Source organism: Glycine soja, chromosome 13, assembly GCF_004193775.1.
Source record: "Glycine soja cultivar W05 chromosome 13, ASM419377v2, whole genome shotgun sequence".
NCBI lineage: Eukaryota > Viridiplantae > Streptophyta > Magnoliopsida > Fabales > Fabaceae > Glycine > Glycine soja.
The window spans coordinates 19,417,670-19,425,884 of NC_041014.1; the positions used below are offsets into that span (position 1 = coordinate 19,417,670).

General features: G+C 35.8%; 1 pseudogene; it reads left to right on the forward strand.

Annotated features, from left to right (window-relative positions):
* The first annotated feature begins 7,088 nt into the window (after nt 1–7,088).
* Nucleotides 7,089–7,802, forward strand: LOC114381672 (annotated as a pseudogene).
* Nucleotides 7,803–8,215: the final 413 nt, after the last annotated feature.

Sequence of the window (8,215 nt, forward strand, 5' to 3'; positions counted from 1 at the left end):
CTAAAATGGTTAACCTGGGAGGCCTGATCATGCTTAGGAATAAGCGCAATAATAGCATGGTTGAGCTACTTTAGAATTTTTCCAGTTGTAAAGAATTCATTAACCGCTGCAAAGATATCATCACCAATGATATTCCAAGCCTTCTTGAAGAATAAAACATTGAAACCATCTGGCCCAGGAGCTTTATTATTATCCATCACAGAAATAACATTCCAAACCTCTTGCTTAGAAGTAGGACAAAGTAAGGCCGCAAAGCAATCGGTGGGAACCTTAGGACCCCTGTTGCAGATCGAAATGGAAGGAGTTTGGGTTAGCTCATGAGCACTAAACAAATTCCTAAAGTGATTCACAAAAGCAAGGGCAATTTCATCTTGGGAGGAAGTGTTATGCCCATCCTCTAGCCTTATGGCAGCAATAAACCGACTGTGTCTGTTGCGCTTGATTAAAGCATGAAAGAATTTGGAGCATTTATCAGCATGCAGGAGATATTTGTTTTTGATGAGCTGAACAAACTTCATAGACTCCACTTTTCTAAGCATAATGGTTTGCCCTCTAGTGCGGTTTGCCAGAGCAAGAAGGGAAGGATCCTGAGGATTTTGCTTTAGAGAATTAAGCACACTGTTATATTCAGCCTCAGCTAGCTCTACTCGGTTGGAGATGTTGCTGAACTCCTGCTTAAAAAGATTCTTCAAGGGAGCTTTAAGAGCTTTCAATTTCTTACAGACCTTGAACATGCTACAGCCATGAATATTTTGCTTCCAGCCATCTGCAACAATTCTTAAGAAATTTGGATGATCCACAATAGCATTGTTGAATTTAAATAGAGAATTACCTCTAGGCACTACCAACTTAGTGGTGACAACTAGAGGAGTATGGTCTGAGATAGAAATAAACTCCATAACTTCACAAGCAGAATTTCCAAAGGAATTGAACCAGGCCTGGTTACATAAAGCTCTGTCCAATTTGCTCCACACCCTGCCATTAATCCACGTGTACAAGGGGCCATGAGTGTTGATGCTCCCCAACCCCAGGTCAAAATAGCAATCAACAAAATCTTGCAACTCATAAGCATTGGGCTCAGCTCCATTGAAACGGTCGGTGGGAGACAGAATGGAGTTAAAGTCACCAATGAGGAGCCAGAGGCAATTCATATTAGCATTGATACTATTCAGATTCATCCAAAGAGATCTTCTTGCCATAATGGAGTGAAGACCATAGATGAAAGAAACCTGAAGGTGCTTGGCAGTGTTTTTACAATCAATAGCACAATGAATCAATTGGGCATTTGACTCCAAAACAGAAAGATGAATCTTATCTTGCTTCCAGAGGATAAGAATTCTGCCAGCATTATGAGAAGCAAAGTTATGGGTGAAGTGCTAGTCATTAAACTTTCTTCTCATGATTTCCTCAACTGAAGCCTTATTCAACTTTGTTTCCAACACAGCCATGACGTTAATTTCCTTGCAGCGAAGGAAGTTCTGCATCGCATGATGCTTCAGAGGCAAATTAAAGCATCTGATGTTCTAAGAGGCAATGATCATGGATTCGGACGGGAGGAAGCCTCCTCGACCCTAGTTACAGCTTTATGATTTCTTCCTCTTTAGACATCAGCTTGCATATCCTCAATACGGGTTGTCTTTATGAGTGACACTTTTTTACCTTTTTTCTGGTGTTTTGTTTTCACCTGAACAAACCCCTCTTCTATAGGATCATCCAACTCAGTGTTCCCTGTTTCTTTGAGGTCAGAAGAATTTTGAAGGACAGGAACATGATTTGCAACCAGAACATGTTTTCTGTGAGGAGGGACAGACAGATTAGTCTGGACATTCTTTGGATTATCAGAGGGGCCTGCTGTATTGGTATGTGGGGACATTGCTGAATCACCCACTTGTGGCTGGTCCAAGGTGGGGCAGGCTGTGATGAGAACAAGCTTATTTGCAGTGAAAGTTTTACAATTAGTGAAGTGGTGCCCAATCATCTTGCAGTGAGTGCAAAAAGAAGGTCTATTTTCATACTCAATCTTTTGCACAAAAGTCTTTCCTTTAGGAAGTCTAAATCGCACTTCATCGATGAGCTCCAAAGAAGCATCAACCTCAACTAAAGCTCTAGCAAAAGAAATAGACCCCTTAGAAGCAGTAAGATGGTCAGATCGAATGGGCGAACCAATCTTGGACAGGATTTTCCCTAAGGCTTGAGGGTTCCAAAGCTCCAGAGGTAGATTTCTGAGTTTAACCCAGACAGGGATCTTGCTGAGCTCTTCATTGCCAAAGTCAAAGAATGCTGGCATAACCTTCAGCAGTAGGGGTCTTTGAAATATGAAGTAAGGGCCTGCAGAGAGGACTTGGTTCAGATCGTCCTCAGACTCAAATTTAAACACCAGCCAACCACTTTCATGAGCTGAGTATGAAAACTTGACTCCCCATTTTTGGCAACAATCCAGCAGAGCTTTCTTTCCTGGGAATCGACCAGCCACATAGCCAATAAGGCTATGTCCCCAAGCCTCTTCCAGAGGTTGCAAATTTGTTTCTTCCAACAGCACTTCATCATCAGAGGGTGGAGGGGAGAACTTCATTCCAAAACCTTTGGAAGGACTTCTGTTATCTTTGAATAGATTAACCCAAGGAGTGGGAGCCTTATTGTCATCTAACTGCGGTGATGACTTAGAGCCACAGGAGTGAGATGAATCATCATCAGTGGTTGAATCATTGTCCCCTAAGGTGCAAGAAACCTTTGGGGAAGATTTAGATTCAGCACTGCATTGCGACAAATTATCAAACACTTTGTGTGCGACATCATCAGTTTTTGCAGAACTTGTCCCTGTCTTTTTTACGAGCACCTTGCCTGAACCAGAGGTAGTACCCTTCACCATAATTTGCTTTTGCAGCTGAGTGCGATTGACGACCCTTGTTCTTCCCCATCAAGAGCAGTTCAAACTGGCAACTATTTCATAGCCCAAGATGAGAAAAAGTGATAGGGTACGTGATTGGAAAACACAAGGAAAAACTTTAGAGACCGAGGCAGTTAAAACTTCCTAGGATCAAAGAAGGAACCCCAGCGTTTGTAGATAGCAAAAACCCACTCCGTCGGTAGCCAAGCCACTGGATAACACCCAAGGACGGAAGGAACCTCTTGGTTTGGATTTGATTGGTTTGGATTTGATTCCATTATTCAATGCACCAATCAATAAATATGCTACTCCTAATAAAAGTCAATTTCATTACTTTAGAATTTCAAAACCCTATAACACCGTGCCGATTAATCCTCATATCTTCGGTATGTAAGCGTGATATTTTTTTTCTCCCCTTGTCCGTTCAATGCTGCTTTTGTGGCCACGCATGTTCAGCTGTCATTCCCCTCGGGTGAGTGTGTTTTATCAATGTCTAAATAAAAAATTATAAGCTATTATTGAAGGAAAATAATCAACTTTGTTCATGATATTATACGCCATTATACAACTAAGGCAAGATTGGCTAAAGTGGATTGGTGTCCAAATATTTCAGACTGTCGCTTTTAATTTGGCGAAAACAGATACCGATTAAAATTTCAGATCATGGCCTGATTTTCGTGCTTTCAATATATTGCGTTTTGAGAACGTGCATAAAGGGAAAAGTTCACTCGTTTGCCATGCACTATTTGATTACTCCAAGTTTCAATGATTATTGTTAAAAAGACTCATTTACCTTTTTCTTTTCTTTATGTCGATTTTCTCTATCTGTTGAGCACATCTCATTCTCATGTAAAGGAAACTACAAAGGCGTAATGGATGACATGACACAATCAGGCGATGTCAAATATCTGTTGAATTTTGATATTCAAAATCTTGCAAAGCTATATGTGTTAGGAGAAAAAGATAAAGCACGAGAACGAAGACAATTTAGAACTTGAGCGATGAGCAACTTGGTCCACAAGTAAATTTCGTCTTGTTAATCCTAAAATTTTTAATTAGTTTTTGAAAATACATTTTATATATAAAATAATAATTTTTACTAAAGACTCTATTGGCAAATAAATCTTTAAAAGTGATACATATAATCTATTTTCAATTGTAAGTTTTTTTTTTTAGTTGAACAAGCAATCATAATTTTCAACTTAAGAGAGTTGTCTTGTATTTTATGAAGATGATAATAGTAATTTTGATAATGATATCCATATGTAATGATGATTATTTTCAACCATAATTTATAAAACAATTTCTAAGTGTTTCAATAATTAATAGTATTGATTTGGATGATTTTTCTAATAAGATTTTGATAAAATACAATATATTTTAGATGAACAAAGGAGATTAGATGAAACACAATTTAGAGAAGAAATTGAAATTTGAAAAGTAAAAGATTCAAAAAGATGCAATAAAGTAAAAGAAATATGAATTCATTAAAAGTGAAATGAATATGTATATTGTAACTTATGAACTGAGAGTCATTTTCGAGTGTGTTGTTATTGGTGTTTGAAGAATTAAGTAATAATGATTCAATCCAACAAAAATGTTTGTCAAAGGTTTTTATTTATAATCTAACTACAACTAACTATTATAAGATTTTGACACATATACAACAAATTCATGATTGCCTAAATTTAATGGCTCCAAATGTTTTCACATAATCATTTTCATCAACCACCGTAGCTGCTTTTCGAATTTGAATTCAAACTCTATTCCGAGTGCCCTTTGATCTCATGTGTTTAATATGTCTCATCAAGAATTCAAACTTTATCGAAACTTATTATTTTCGATAACAATATCAAGATTTTGAGATTCAATACACAACTTAATTTAACCTTGATTTACTATCTCCTTGTTATTGAAATAATGTCTCTTGAAATTATCTGAGTTTCATTACTTAGAAAATTTTACATAACAAAGATAACAAGTAAATTTAGCAATTCTTGCAAAGCATATGCATTTGGAGAAAGCGTCAACTGAGGTGAGGTCTAATGTCTGGCTAGTAGCTATATAGACTATTTGGAGTTAGAGGAATGCTATTATCTTTAACAGGGACCTGTTGTTGTTGAACGTGTGTCAACAGTTGTCTGTTAGTTTGTTATTTTTCATTAATTGTTTGACCAAGTTTTTAGGATTAGCTGTTTTATTTTTTGTTACTTAGTAGTTGTTATGTTAGTGGTTGGTTATTGTTATGTTAGTGGTTTGTTATTGTTATCTTAGTGGTTGTAATTGTTTAAGAAGTCAGTTAATATTGCTTCTTTCTGTTATAATAAATTTGTATTTAAACACATGATCATTCAATAAAAAAAGGTGTGCATTCATCTCCCTTAATTTTATGAGTTACGCTTAGTTTATAATAGATTGGTATCTAAAGTCTTCTTCCTAAGAAGGACCTGTGAGTGAATTGAGTGAAGCCTGTCACAAAAAAGCCTAAACAACTTGGTTTAATTCATATGATAATTGGATTCTGAAACACCATACACATGCAACACTAGCACCACATGTGTTTGATGGTGACAATTATCAATTATGGGCAACGAGAATGGAGGCACATCTAGAGGCAAATGATCTCTGGGAAGCTGTTGAGGAAAACTGTGAATTTCTTCCCTTACCAACTAATCCAACAATGGCTCAGATAAAAAAATCAAAAAGAAAGGAAAGCAAGAAAGTCAAAGGAAAGAACTATTTTGTTTGCTTCTATCTCAAAAGAAATTTTCACTAGAATCATGATCATCAAATCATTATATGAAATATGGAGTTTCCTCCAAAATGAATGCGAAGGAGATGAAATGATTAAAGAAATGCAAGACCTAAATATAGTTAGAGAATTTGAGATGCAAAAAATGAAGGAGTCTAAAACAATTAAAGAGTGTGCTAACAAGCTTCTTAGCATTGCTAACAAAGTACGATTGCTTGGTTCTAATTTTTCCGACTCAAGAATAGTGGAGAAAATACTAGTGACTCTCCTTGAAATATTTGAGACTACTATTACATCCTTGGATAATACTAAAGATTTGTCAAAACTTACCTTGACAGATCTTGTAAATGCTTTACAAGCCTAGGAGCAAAGAAGAAAAATAAGGGTTGGGGGTTCTGTGGAAGGAGCATTGCAAGTTAAATTGCAAACTAACCAAGGAGAGAAAAGCAAGTGGAAGAAATACAAGAATAAAAATTTCAACACCCAAGAAGCAGTAGCTAACACTAGCAACAATAATGGAGGCAACAAAAGATTTCTTCCTTACAAGTACTGTGACAAAATGGGTCATCCTCCTTTCAAATGCTGGAGAAGACCTGATGTTAAGTGTGAAAAGTGGAACAAGTTAGGGCATCATGTGAGAACTTGCAAAAGCACTTTTCAACAAAATAATGTGGCTCAAGTTGCAGATCAACAAGAAGAAAAGCAATTGTTTGTAGCAACATGTTTTACAAGCAGCAACTCAAGTGAATGTTGGCTAATGGATAGTAGTTGTACCAATCATATGACCCATGATCAAGAGCTTTTCAAAGAATTGGACAAATCACAGGTTTCAAAAGTTAAAATTGGAAATGGTGATCTTATCACTATTGAAGGAAAAGGAACAATAGCCATTGAAAGTTGTGCAAGTACAAAATTAATTTAAGATGTTTTGTATGTACTTGAGATTCACCAAAACTTGCTAAGTGTGGGACAATTGATTGATAAGGGGTTTAAAGTCATCTTTGAAATAAGCATTGTTTGATTAAAGATGTCAATGACAAGGAAATTTTCAATATCAAAATGAGAGGCAAAAATTTATCATTTGATCCATTGGAGGAGGAGCAAGCAGCCTATCCAGTTACTGTAAACAATACAGAAGTCTGGTATAAAAGATTAGGCCATTTTCATCGTGCAGCTGTTGAGGAACAATGCACAATCTCACTCGACCATTATGCAACAAATGCTTTAAATAATGTAGATTCTACCATGAAGAGAGCATCGTCAATGTATTCAAAAGAAATGGACCAATGGTTTTCATCCTCTGAAGCCTTGAAGGTTAAAAAAATGGAGTTGGAGATTGAATCACAATTTATGAATGAAGCTCATTTAGAATTGAATAATACCATTGAGCATTCAATCAAGAATGACAAAAAAGAAAGAGATATCCTTTGTAAAAGAAAGAATGTGTTAATGGGTGAATTGAACCAACTTTTTGCTTTAGTTAAACAGAATGAAACGGAGATAGTACAATGACTCTAATTTAGAAGCAGTAGAATATAAGATAAATAAAGTTGTCTCTGGATTTAATGAGATGCAGTCAAGCATTGATGTCAAGTATGACAAATTGCAATTTGTCCTTGCTCAAGTGAAATTAGAGAATGAAACGTTGGCTCTAAAGAAGGAGGAAGTTGATAAGTTTCTCATTCTAAAAGAAGAAATGGGAGCAAGACTTAGGGAATTTTGCTTGGATTTCTACAGAGGAAGCTGATGATACCATGAAACTGTTAAACTAAGAAGAAGTTTGATGTCATCTATATTTAAGTCCAGGGAGGACAAACTAACACTTGCAAAGAACGAGGAAAAGCTTTGTGGAGATGTGAAATTGTTTAACAGGAGGTTTCTGTCGCAAAAGCTTCCTTGCAGGAACTATCTTCAAGAAAGTCAAGTATCCAACAAGCTATATCATCCTTCAAGCAGAGGATTATTTTCATAGATAAAAGAATCCTAGAACTAAAAGCGGAAAAGAAAGTTGCTACTGCTACAAGAAATTTCAAGGAGGTTGCACGAATAGCTACTAAAGCAAAGTCATTGTGTGTTGAAAAAGAGAGCATTCAAATAGACATGAATACTACTACATTAAATCTTGAGCTACTGAAAGAGAAACTTGGACTTGTCAATCACTAATACAAGGATGAGTGTTGAATGTGTGCTAGCAATTGTCTGTTAGTTTGTTATTTTCTATTAATTGTTTGACCAAATTTTTAGGATTAGTTGTTTTTTTATTTTTTGTTACTTAGTAGTTGTTATGTTAGTGGTTGGTTAGTGTTATGTTAGTGATTTGTTATTGTTATGTTAGTTATTATTACTTCTTTCTGTTACAATAAATTTATATTTATATTTAAAAAGATGATCATTCAATTAAAAAAAATGTGCATTTATCTCCCTTAATCTTATGAGTTACACTTATTTTACAATAGTTCTACATCAGAAACATGATGTAGATAATTCAATTAAAGTCTTGGCAGTGGAACAAAGCAAATGTTAAGGGATTCCATTGCTCATTTTAGGGTTGGTCTTCAAATATTAGTTCAATTCTA